Genomic DNA, 12,007 nt, shown 5'->3' on the forward strand with positions numbered 1-12,007 from the left:
TTCAGCCTATGAGCTGATCATCCTCTGATACTGCAGTGCTGATGCTGGATTTCTCATGTAAGTGTGCTCTAGTAGGGACCTCAGCTCAGCCAATTCTTTATTCCAGGGGTGGCTAACCTTTGGCCCTCCAGATGTTGCTGGACTACAACTCCCATAATCTCTGACCATTGGCCATGTCAGCTTGGGGTGATGAGAGTTGGAGTCCAACATCAGCCGGAGGGCCCCTGTTCTGTTCATTGCAGAATACATCCAGCCTTACTACAGTAGGCCAGCTGAGAGTGTAACCTTGGCACCGTGAGATCCATACTTAATTTGGAGGGGGGTTATTTGTGATCAGGATTGTTTTTAAATGGGAAGAGGAAACGAAACATTGGAGGCAGTTAAGTGGTCCCAGGCGATGGTCTGAAGGCACATGAGGCCACCACCTTGCTGAAGCAGGTCTGGGTCTGGTCAGTGCCTGGATGGGAGACTGCCTGGGAACCACATGTATGCCACCTTGAGTTTCTACAATGAAAGAAAGGTGGGGTATAAATGTAAGAAATAAAGTGCCCAGCAGGGTACTCGGGGCCACCTCTCTGATCACTGGATGTCCTGCCCTCACTCGCTCTTGATTTTTTAATCTTTACTGGGCATTGTCCACATTGATCTTTAAAGCTTTTCTAGACTTTTGCAACTTCATAGTCACAAGGGAACTGAGAAGGACAGTTTGTGATATTCTCTGCTTGTGCAGTTTGGATGGCAAGGCTCTCAAGCAACAAAAGTTGCTCACGTGCATATAACCAAGCTATGTACACGGTAGATTTGAATGGATTGTCAAGGGAAGTCAGTTGCCTTCAGTCCAGATTGAACAGAAATGGAATTTCCCCCAGCCATCAGTCCAACAAAGAACTGGTGTGTGTTCTGTTTTGTGTGTAAGTATGCAAAATCTTGCTAGGGATTTTTCTTCAGTTACCACTCTATTGGTAAAGTTGTATGTTGTCCTTCAGCTTGGGCTAGACAGGATTGTGGGGGTTGGATCACAATATCGTATGGACAGCATTTTGAAATATATTTTCCTCTCTTCTCTCCAGCAACTTTAACTATTATTTGCTATCTGCCAAATGCACTTAAGGTGGCCTGCAATTTAAAATACTGAAGCAAGGAAACAGAACAAATATGGAAGAATTTTCTTAGGCCACTGGTGGTCTCTTAACCAGCTGATATGAGTTCCTTCGCCTGTGTCTTCATCCCCACCTACCAGGGATTGGTTGCGAGCACTTTCGGAAGAAATATTGACACAAGGCAGTCATTGATTCCAAATGCAGACACTGCTCTTCCTGCTTCTCCCCTGTAATATGAATTAGGATACCTGTTCCTGTGACACCATGCGCTGACCTGTGGAGTCAGTTGATCCCAGCTTGGGGAATAGGACCTGTGTGTTATGTGGGACTATGGAAGGTTTCCCCAACCGGGTGTCTGTGAGATGCTGCTAAACTACAACTCCCATCATCACTTATGGTTGGCCATACTGACTGGGGCTGACTGAGTCTAGCAACATCTGGGGGGTAGCCTGGACAACACACGAGGGTGTATATGTTCACATGCATTAATCCCTTGGAATCAAATATTTGCCTTCCAAATCGGCAGTATCCTTCAAGGTGTATTAGAAGAATTTCCAAGGGGTGCAAGTCCACAGTGACTTCCTCTGAACACCCTGCTCACTGGCCACTTCCTCATGAGGTTGGCAAGGGCAGTTACCTCCCATCCCCTTCAAAAGTACATGTTACTGAAGGAGGAAGTTTCATCTGTGACGTGATGTTCTCCTGGTTATAAGCTGCTTTGAGCATTTGTGTGTGTGTGTGTGTGAAAAAGTGGCTTACCAATGGTGTTGATGGTCATGAGGCAAGAGCGAGATGCATTTCCCTCTTCCTGTTCTATGTGGTTTTCAAGGCTCAGATTGGCACCTGAACAACTGAACATAAAAATGGAACAACCCAGAGGGGTAAAGAGAGAAAGGGGAGAAAACTGGGAGGGGGGTTGGATAATGGAGCAACTGGGGAGGGGAGGTGGAAAGGAGCACCTGGGATACTCCAGGACATGGGGGTGGGGCGTGGAAATGAAGCACATGCAACATACAGTTCCAGTAAAATGGATAATTTCAACATCTTGTATGAGTAAGCGGTGACATAGTAGAAGTGTATACAGCTATTCATGGTATGGAGAAAGTGTTATGAGGGAGAAAAGCTTTTCTCTATCCACAAGAACTTACAGACATCAGTGAAGCTGAATCTTGGAAGATTCTGGACAAACAGAAGAAATACCTAGTTCAGCTATGGAATTCATTCTCGCGAGAGGCAGTGATAGCCACCAACCTGGATAGCTCTAAAAGAGGATTAGAGAAGTTCATGGAGGATAAGGCTATGTTCCACTGTTGCTGTCAGAAGTTCCTGGAAACTGCAGGAGGGGAGAGTGCTCTTGCACTCAGGTCCTGCTTGTGGGCTTCCCATAGACATCTGGTTGGCCACTGTGAGAACAGGATGCTGAGCTCGATGGGCCACTGGCCTGATCCAGCAGGCTCTTAAGTTCTTGTATAAGGTGAATGTCCAACTAACAATCTGAGAACCAGTTTTGTTACCCAGCAAATTGGAACAAAGTTGTGATAAAACTCAGAGTAGTTTCACTTCTACATAAAAATCTGAATGTTGTCACAGATTCCTTGCTTCCCTTTGGGATTTTGTATGGATACTTCAGCCAAGTATCTGACCTATATCTCTGCGAAGCCATTGTTGCTAGGTAATGTATTCTTTTGTTAGTGTTGGAGTGGAGAATCTGCAGGCTACAACTCCCGTAATCCCTGACCGTTGGCTCTGCTGGCTGGGACTGATGGGAGTCCCAACAAGATCGGAAGTGTTTGCAGGTTCCTAGCTTCAGTGATACAGCTTCTGTTTTGCTAGCTTTAATCCCTGGAATCTCCAGGTAGTGCTAGGAGAGTCCCCTGTCTGAAATCCTGGATAGCTGCTGCCAGTCAGTGTAGACAATGCTGAATTAGATGGACTCCATATAATGCAGCTTCCTAGGTTGTCTTGTGAGATATTTCCCAGCTGCTGAACCAGTCTGGAAAATAGCATGTATCCCTTTAATATAGAAGTTGGGCGTGCTTGATACATAGCTTCTGTTTTTATTAATTTTTTAAATATTAAATTTTACAAAATATTTTTTTAATAAAAAGGGGAAATGGGAAACCCCCCTGTCAGCTCACATTAAGAATACAATAACCGTCAGTACTTCCATCTGAAATGGGAAGTCTGTATAAGCCCTCCAGATGTCCAAATAGGTATCCACAGAAGATTGGTGTTGATAGAAAATATGCTCAAGTATAGCAAGGGCAGTGAGGTCCCTGGACCATTGTTGAATAGAGGGTGAGTTTAATAGAGGCTTGAAGCAGAAGAGACCATAAGGCCTTGCAAAATCTACTTTTGTTCTCCAGCCTGTGTTGTGTCCCAACCCACAGTGGAGATTGGTCCAAGGAGGCAAATGGGCCACTGCCCCACCAACCTCAGGCTGCCCTCACCCAGCCCCTACCCATGTGTTGTCCTTGTAGACTTCAGCAAGGAGGAGAGTAACAAAATGAGAATTGGCTGGCTCCACCTACTATTTGATTTCCTGCCTTCCACCCACCAGTCTTGATGGGCACCAGCCAGCAGTCATCTACCGAGAGCTGGTTGATGTGCTTGTTGCAGAATTTAGGATGTATCCTAATCTGCACTTCTGGAAGAGGCCACTAGATGGTGGAGCTGGACCAATTTTGCCAGTGCTGCTTCTCAGTTGACTCCCCCCACCCCAAAGAAGAGGGAAGGCTTCTGTTACAAGATGTCCATGGGAGGTGTGACTTGTCCTAGCAGTCTGTGGCTGGCGTTTGCATGCAGTTGTTTACTTACTTACATCTTTGCGTTGCCTCAGCGTTGGCTGTGTAGAGTGGGCAAGCTGCCGAGCTGTTTACAAATGTGCTCCAAAGGGATCAACAAGAGATGTTTCTGGAAGAGCTGAACAGCTGGGACCAGGTGTGTTGAGGACCGGACCCTGTTCTAGAAAGTCCGCATGCTACAGCTCCTAGCCGTGCCCTACTGTTCTTCCGGCAGTGCTGGGCCCTCTGTGATGGCCAAGGGCTCTGGGTTACAGAGACATTGGGGTGTCCAAGGTTGCAGCCTCTTCCTCATCCATGGACAGTGTGAGGATATCTTCAGAGGTATGCTGGACGGCTGCCTTCACTGTAGGTCAGCATTCCAAGTTTGTTTATTTATTTTATTTGTATCCCGCCCTTCCTCCCAGCAGGAGCCCAGGGCAGCAAACAAAGCACTAAAACACTTTAAAACATCATAAAACAGATCTTAAAATACATTAAAACAAAACAGCATTAAAAACATTTTAAAAAACAACCTTGAAAAGGGTTAAAACATTATTAAAAAAACATATTAAACAATTCTGACGCAGATGCAGACTGGGATAGGTCTCAACTTAAATGGCTTGTTGAAAGAGGAAAGTTTCACCTTGTCCTTTCCATTTCTGGAGCGAGCATAACCCTCCACCCATCTTCCTCAAATGTGCATTTTTGCTACTAGGAAAAGTAAATCGAAGTAAAAGGTGTTGGGTTGTTGTGGGGGGGGGCATAAGCTGGGCTTGTAAATAGCTTCTTGCCTGACTTCTTATGTTGAGTAAGATTGGCTTCAGGGCATGGTGGCGGGGGGGGGGGGCAGGCACAGGGCTGAACCCTGATAAAGCAGGTCTTTTTGACAGTGTGTATCGGGGGGGGGGGCTTCTGTTGAGGAGTCATCTCCATGGACTTAGTTTATTTATATGCTGCTTTTCCATGCTGAGCTGTCCCCAGAGCGGCTTCAGTGAATGTTCACTTATCAAAATACAAAGTGCTGGGGTGGGAGAGAGAAGACAGTTTACAAAAACATATCAGTGAATTCAGGACAGGACAAAAACCGTCAATTTAGCAAACAGAAGGAAATGGCTATTACAAAAAGAAATAAGCCAGATTTAAATACATCAGTACAGAGCAAAAAACAAAGTTCCAGCTGTTGCTGCAGGTCTTAACTGCACTCTAAGGAACCTCAGCAGAGCCTGGCTTACATACAGTGCAGAGGGGAAGGGTCCTCTCACCAGGCTAGATGGCTTACAGCTGGCTCCGTCTTCTCTCCTCCGGAGGAGACCGACGGCAGCAAAAGGAAAGGTTGAGGAGGGTAATAATGGGGAGTTCTCTTACCGGCCTCCAATCGCTGGTGCAAGTCTTACTGCCTGCTGGGTCATGTGTCAGGGACCACGTTATAGCAGCGGGTAGGTTGGGAGCCAAAAGCAAATGGACCACACTCTTCTCGTGGCAGCCCCCTTTCACCCTGTTTTTCCTCTTTGTGAACTGCGTGGTATTAGGCCAAGCACTTCATGAAATTTGGCTGAAAGCCGCATGTTGCCCTCTCCTGTCCTTACAGCAGGTGTGGAGAAGCTTTGGCTGTCTCGATGTTGCTGAACTCCAACTCCCACCAGCCCTACCAAGCCTGACCAGTGGCCAAAGATGAGACAGAAGAGCTGGGATTGGCTCTTCTGTTACAGCACGCTTGCCACTTTCCCTTCTATTTCTGCCTTGAACTTTTTTCTTTTGTTTCTTTCACAATTAATCTTGCAAGTTCTGCAGCGTAATCCCACTAGGCTGTCAGACTCTTGATATCCTTTGATGGAAAGAGCAAGGCCAGCCGACCAAGGACTGGCAGTTTACATCCTATAAACCTGTCTGCTGGAGCCTTGTGGTTATAAACCCTGTGCTTTTTCCAGCAGGTGAAGTCCAATCTCCTCAGACTTGATTCTTTTGTTTTGTGCAGCAGCCCAGGTCCTCATCTCTCGTGCAGAAACGTGTGTATGGTTCTAAAGCAGGTGTGGGGAACCTAAGGTTGCTGAACTACAATTCCCATCATCCCTGGCCATTTCCCATGCTCTCAGGGCCTGATGGGAGCTGTAATTCAGCCACATCTGGAATGCCAAAGGTCTTATTTGTTTATTATTAAATTTATATCCCGCCCTTCCTCCAGAGCTTCCCCACACCTGTTCTTAGGGAATAGCACTTTCCTCCATAGATCTCTCTCTTGAACATATTCGCACAGTGGCTTGAGCAAGGAGAACAGGGGTTGCCAACTTGGCACCTGTGGGCACAATGGTATCCTTGAGGTCTTCCCATGCGGCCTTGCAAATCTTCTTACCCTCCATTAGTCATAAGATAGGGTGGTTATTTTTTTCTCCCTTGAAACCACATAGAGCTGAAGGAGGAAGTGGGAGAGAATGCCACTCTTTCCCACTTCCTCTTTTAGCTCTATGTACTTTTCATGGCTTGGATGAATTCTGTTGGATCTAACTTTTGGCCAGATCCCTTGGAAAAATGGTGTGCATGTGTGTACACACACAGTGTTGTATCCAATATCAGTCCTACTTGGAAGTACATCCATTGACGTTAATCGACATGGCTTAATTTCAGTGGGTCTGCTCTGAGCAGAGCTTAGTTGGCTGAACCTATACTTTTTCTGTCACTCTGAGGGTGAGGTAGAGGGAGATTTGGGGGAGAGAAATAGTCAGAGGAGGTGACATCCACAGCAGTCGCTCAGAAGTCTAAATGTGCCCATGGGCCTAAAGAAGTTGGTGGCCCCTGGACTAGAGAATCATGGCAAGCCTAAAGCTCCTGTGTGTCTTAGCATGTACAGTCAGAAGTGGGGGCTGTTCCTTGTGTAGAAAACAGCTCCGGCAAGTCATGACTCTGCTTACGAAATGTTCCTGAGCAGGGCCGTGCCCTACCCTGACTACAGAACGCTTTGCTGTGGCCTGGCCATACCATGGGAGCTGACGACTTCTGAGTGCTTCCTTGCCTTGGGTCCCAATGATGTTGTGTTCTGCTGCTCTGTCCAGGTCTGGAGGGTGGAAAACACCCTTGGATCAGCCTCCCTCCTTCCCCTCTGTCTCTCTCTTCCCCCCCCCCCCCCCCAGTTGTTGTTTCAGCTGTAAGTGTTGAAGCGGTGTTGGCCAGCATGCCTGGATCTCTTGCCCACGCAGGTGCTGTTTGCAGAGTATTTATATCATCTCAATGGAGCTCTTCGAAAGCCGGAGCTGTTTTGAAACCACAGCCCCGGCCTTGCATCCCTTCCACCTTTAGTCGTGACCGCGGGTGCATGTATGTGAAGCAGGGGGAAGAGTTTGGCATACACAGGGCCTTGTTGCTTGCTTTTCCCCGCTCCTTCCTTGACCCCAGGCTCTCGGAACACAAGCTGTCTTTCTGCCACTTGCCGAGTGACTTGCTCTCTCTCTCTGTGTCTGTCTGTGTGTGTGTGTGTGTGTGTGTGTGTGTGTGTGTGTGTGAGAGAGAGAGAGAGAGAGAGAGAGAGAGAGAGAGAGACTTGCTGGCCAGGCCAAGCAAGTCTGTGCCTCCAAGGCTGCCTCTTAACCTGAAGAAGCCTTGGGGTATGCGTGTTGTTCTTGGCAGGGCTGGCCCGGCCCTTTTCAAACACAGAGGTGAGTGTGCGTGGAGGTGCTGAGTGAGAGCCAGCCCGTGCTGTTTGTGTTGGAGCTGGCTGCACGGGAAATTAGTTTCAACTCTGCTGCTAATTGCTCCCGAAGTGCAAGGCTCTGTGAAAAACACACACAATAAACCTGCTAGGGCGGCCAGTGGCTTACCGGCCCGCTTCACAAACGATAGTGATCACGGGGTTCTTGCTGCCTTAGACCTCAAGTCAGGAAGGCGGGACTTCTGGAATAGGTGCCATTTTCCCCAGTGTTCCCTTCCATTGGTCCAGTGTGGCCCTCCAGGCTTCTCTGTTTGGCCTTCGGAACTCCACTGGTCCTGTGCCGCACCCTCCAGATTTTTTTTTTTTTTGCCTGACTGGTACGTGTCCTTGAACAATGCCTCTTACCTGGATGGAGAAATGTGTGTGTAGAAACCTCTGACTATTGCATGGCTGTCGCCTACTGTACAACGATTAAAAGGTGCATCCATTACACTGCATCCACTGCCATGTGGCCCTTGGAAGGCTCCCTACCAGGAAATGCATCACTTAGGCTGAAAAGAGTCTCCACCCCTGCATTAGTCTGTTTTGGCTAGATGTTTAGGGGGCACTTATGCTACCTATTCCAGAAGGCTTGAACCCAATGATAAAGCCATCCATATTAATTTAAAATGGAAATGGACTGTCTTTCAAGTCGATTCCGACTTATGGTGACTATGAATAGGGTTTTCATGGTAAGGGGTATTCAGAGGGGGTTTGCCATTGCCTCCCTCTGAGGCGGAGAGGCAGTGACTGGCCCAAGGACACCCAGTGAGCTTCATGGCTGTGTGGGGATTCGAACCCTGGTCTCCCAGGTCGCACACCACCAGGTCAGGTACGTGAGGCCAAAGGGGACATTTTAGATTGAGCATTGTGAGCATGCTAGATTGTCTTTTGCTGGCGCCTTGCTGTTTCAACCTGGCCACCAGAGTCATCTGTCGCAGATTCTTGAAGGGTATGTAATCCTAAGAGTGCCTGCTTACACGCTTTAAAACGGGCAGGGAACCTGTGGACTTCCAGATCTTGTTGGATTCCCAACTCCCATGTAAGCCCCAATCAGTATTGCCAATTGTCAGGGATAATGGGAGTTGTAGTCCAGCAACATCTGGAGGGCCACAAATTTCCCCATCCCTGGTTAAAAAAAAATTAAAAATCAGTTGTTGGCCTGCCACTTGAAAAGGCAGCTGCTGCACAGGTAGTCAAACCCTTCTGGTGTGCTTTGGAAGGAGATAGAGGAAGATGGGTCGTTGGGTCCATTCTGACCCTAAAGATCTTCCGGGTATGCAGCCTTGCGTTGGCTGCTGCTAATGCACCCTTCAGATACAGGAACTGCCTTATTGGTCCCTTTAACTCCTCCATTTTGTCTGCACTATTAGTTCTCAGCTGGTGGGTCAAGACTCCAAAGTCACCCAGTGAGCTTCAGGCCCAAGCGGGGGTTTGAACCCTAGTCCTAGTCCAGCACTCTTAACCATTTTGCCACAGTGGTGCCCTCATTCCAGCAGATGGCAAGCCCAGTTTGAGCTGTGTGTGTGTGTGCACCATGGGAGGTGTCCGCGCTTTGCATTGGCATAACCTGAGCTGCAGTTATGTTACAAGGCCAAATGCAGGAGGTTGATCTCAGCTGAGAGACAGAGAGAGTTGGAGCAGGAAATGAGGAATACTTAGAGAAACAATGCACACTTGTCGGGGCATTGCTGATTAAGATAGCTTTACATGCAGTAAGCAGTTGGAGCAAGGTGATTATAATGCTCCTTGGGGTGGAGAAATTTATTAAGGCAGTGCTCAGGTAAAATGATATGAGGCCTTTGCCATCAAGGAAGGCGAAAGAGAGAGAGAAGGCTTTCAGTTCTTTCCCATGGTGAAAAATAAGAGTTTAAATGCCATGGAGGAAGCTAAAAGTGTTTTATCTGAAAACCAAGAGACAGGTGAAAGGGATAAAATGACATAATTATTGAAGCGATGCAGTATGTTAGAATTACTGAAGGGTCAGAGATGGAATTTGCAAGGCAACATTGGAGAGAAAGAAATGGTAGGTGTAAGACGAATGTGGGAATAAGCTGGTAACTTTCAGTGGTTTTGCTTCTAGTTTTTATAAGACAGATGAGCCAGATGCATAGGAAGACCTTTCCTGCAGGTGTGGGGAACCTTTGGCGCCCTCCTGCTGTTGCTGCACTACAACTCCCATTGCCCCTGGTCATTAGCCATGCTGGCTGGGGCTGATTTATTATCATTTATTATTTTATTTATATCCCGCCTTTCCTCCCAGCAGGAGCCCAGATGAAAACCAAACCTGGATAACGGCTGCCCCAGGGTTAGCAAGCGGCTGTCCAGGGTCTCAAGCAAGGGCCATCCTCAGCCTTACCGAAAGGTGCCAGGGGTTGGACCTGGGACTTTATGCAAGCAGAGCAGTGTGTGCTCTTCCCCTGAGTTACGGCCCTTCCATTTTAACCCTGTAGACCCCACAAACGCTGGCAAGGTGCAAAAGAAGGACTGGACATATTAATGAAGGATAAGGCTATCAATGGCTACTAGCCACGATGGCTGCGCTCTTCCTCCATAGTTGGAAGCGGTATGCTTCTGAATGCCGGCTTCCTGGAAACCACAGGAGGGCAGAGCGCTCTTGCGCTCAGGTGCTGGCTTGCCGGCTTCCCATCCAGCCAGCCACTGCGAGAACAGGATGCTGGACTAGATGGGCCTCTGGCCTGATCCAGCTACAGGGCTCCTCCTAAGTTCTTCCATTCATAAGGGTTGTTGAATTCACTCCCTGCGAGGCCACCAGGGGGCATTTGCCATTTTTTTCTTGTTCTGAGCCGAGAAGCAGCCTGACTTAAACGTGGCCTAGCTGGATCAGACCAAAGACCCAGATACTTAAGAGCAGAGATTTCTCCCAGGGCAAAGGGGTGGAGGTTACCCAGGGAATGCCCAGCTGCCCAGGTGGGGCAAGGATCTCCCTGAGCGTTCCGAAGTCATGAGTGCCAAGACGTCCATTGATGTCATGCCCTGCCCTTTGCCTTGATTGGCCCATGCTGGAGAGGAATCTCCTCTTCCTTCCCCCCCCCCAAAGATTTGTGTTCTGTTTTCTGAGGGTTTGTTTCCCCTGGAAACTTAGGACATGCTGGGTGCCCCGTGTGGATCTGTTTCTCTTTCTTTTGCCTTTTGATCTGTTTGTTCCAAGGCTGAGAACAACACTGCAGAGACTCAAAAGAGGCCGTTTGTGTGTTTGCTTTCTGTTTTGTTCTGGTGCTCCGCCAGCACTTAACTTCTTGCCTTGTGAACATCGATCATGCCAGCCCTGCAGGACTTCCTACCAGGAGCCTGGCTCGGTCCCTTCTTTCCAGAAGAGTTCATCTCATTCCTGCCGTGATTGCTTCAGCGGCTGATGCTTTAAATGAGCGTTGTGTGTACAGAGGGCCTCCATGTGACCTTCTCTGTTCCCATGGGCAGTGATGTAGTGATGACCACTGATTTGGATGGCGTTAAAAGAGGTATCAGCTGGTATAGCACAGTGGGGCGGAGAGCCTGGCTGGGAGGCCAGAGTCTGTGAGTTCAAATCCCCACTGGTGTCTCCTGGGCGTCAAGGCCAGCTAAAGATCACCCCACAGGGAGTGGCTCAGGGGTGACGTGCCCTGCCACCTGTGCAGCCGTGGACAGGCTGCATAGTCCCAAGGAGCCTAGTTGCCCCTCAGCTGGCAAGCTGAGCAGGCCCTAGCCAGCTGGGGAGGACTAGCCCCAGAGGGAGGCAATGGGAATCCCCCTCTGAATACCGCTTACCATAAAATCCCTATTCATAGGGTAGCCATATGTCGGGGTGGTGCCCATCGTCACTAGTGGGGCGGGAGGCACAGAGCCCAACCAGTAGGTGGAGCCAGAGCCAATGACAAGCTGAGCCAGCTAATTCCAGTTTCGTCCCCATCCTCTTCCCTGCTGAGTTCTCCAAGGGTAACACTGAGACTGAGGAGGAAGAGGAAGAAGCTGACAGGTCTTGCCACCCCCTGGACTGCTCGTCAGTGGGAAGCTAGGCAGGCGAGGGCTAGCTGAGGTTGGTGGGGCAATGCCCCACATGCCCCAATGGGCCAGCCTTCACTGCTTATATTAATACATTGAACTACATTTGCCATTTCATTGCTCATTAGATTAGTCCTTTTGGCATGTGCTTGGTCTCTCTCTCTCTCTGCCCTCTTTCCTTCCCAGCTGCTGGGGAAAGCAGCCAAGCTCAGTCATCAGGAAATGACTGCATTTGGGCAGGGATGCACACATTGCTTTCCTGATGCAGCAATGCAGCCCTTAGGTCTGCTGTGCAGTTCAGGGGTGGGGATCCTCTGTGGCCCTCCAAATGTTATTGGCCTCTGACAAGAAAGGCAAATGGTCAGGGACGATGGTAGTCCAGCAACACGTGGAAGGCCAAAGGTTAGCTGCTCTTGGAACAGAACATAAGATAGAGCTACTCA

This window comes from Rhineura floridana, chromosome 18, assembly GCF_030035675.1.
Source record: "Rhineura floridana isolate rRhiFlo1 chromosome 18, rRhiFlo1.hap2, whole genome shotgun sequence".
NCBI lineage: Eukaryota > Metazoa > Chordata > Lepidosauria > Squamata > Rhineuridae > Rhineura > Rhineura floridana.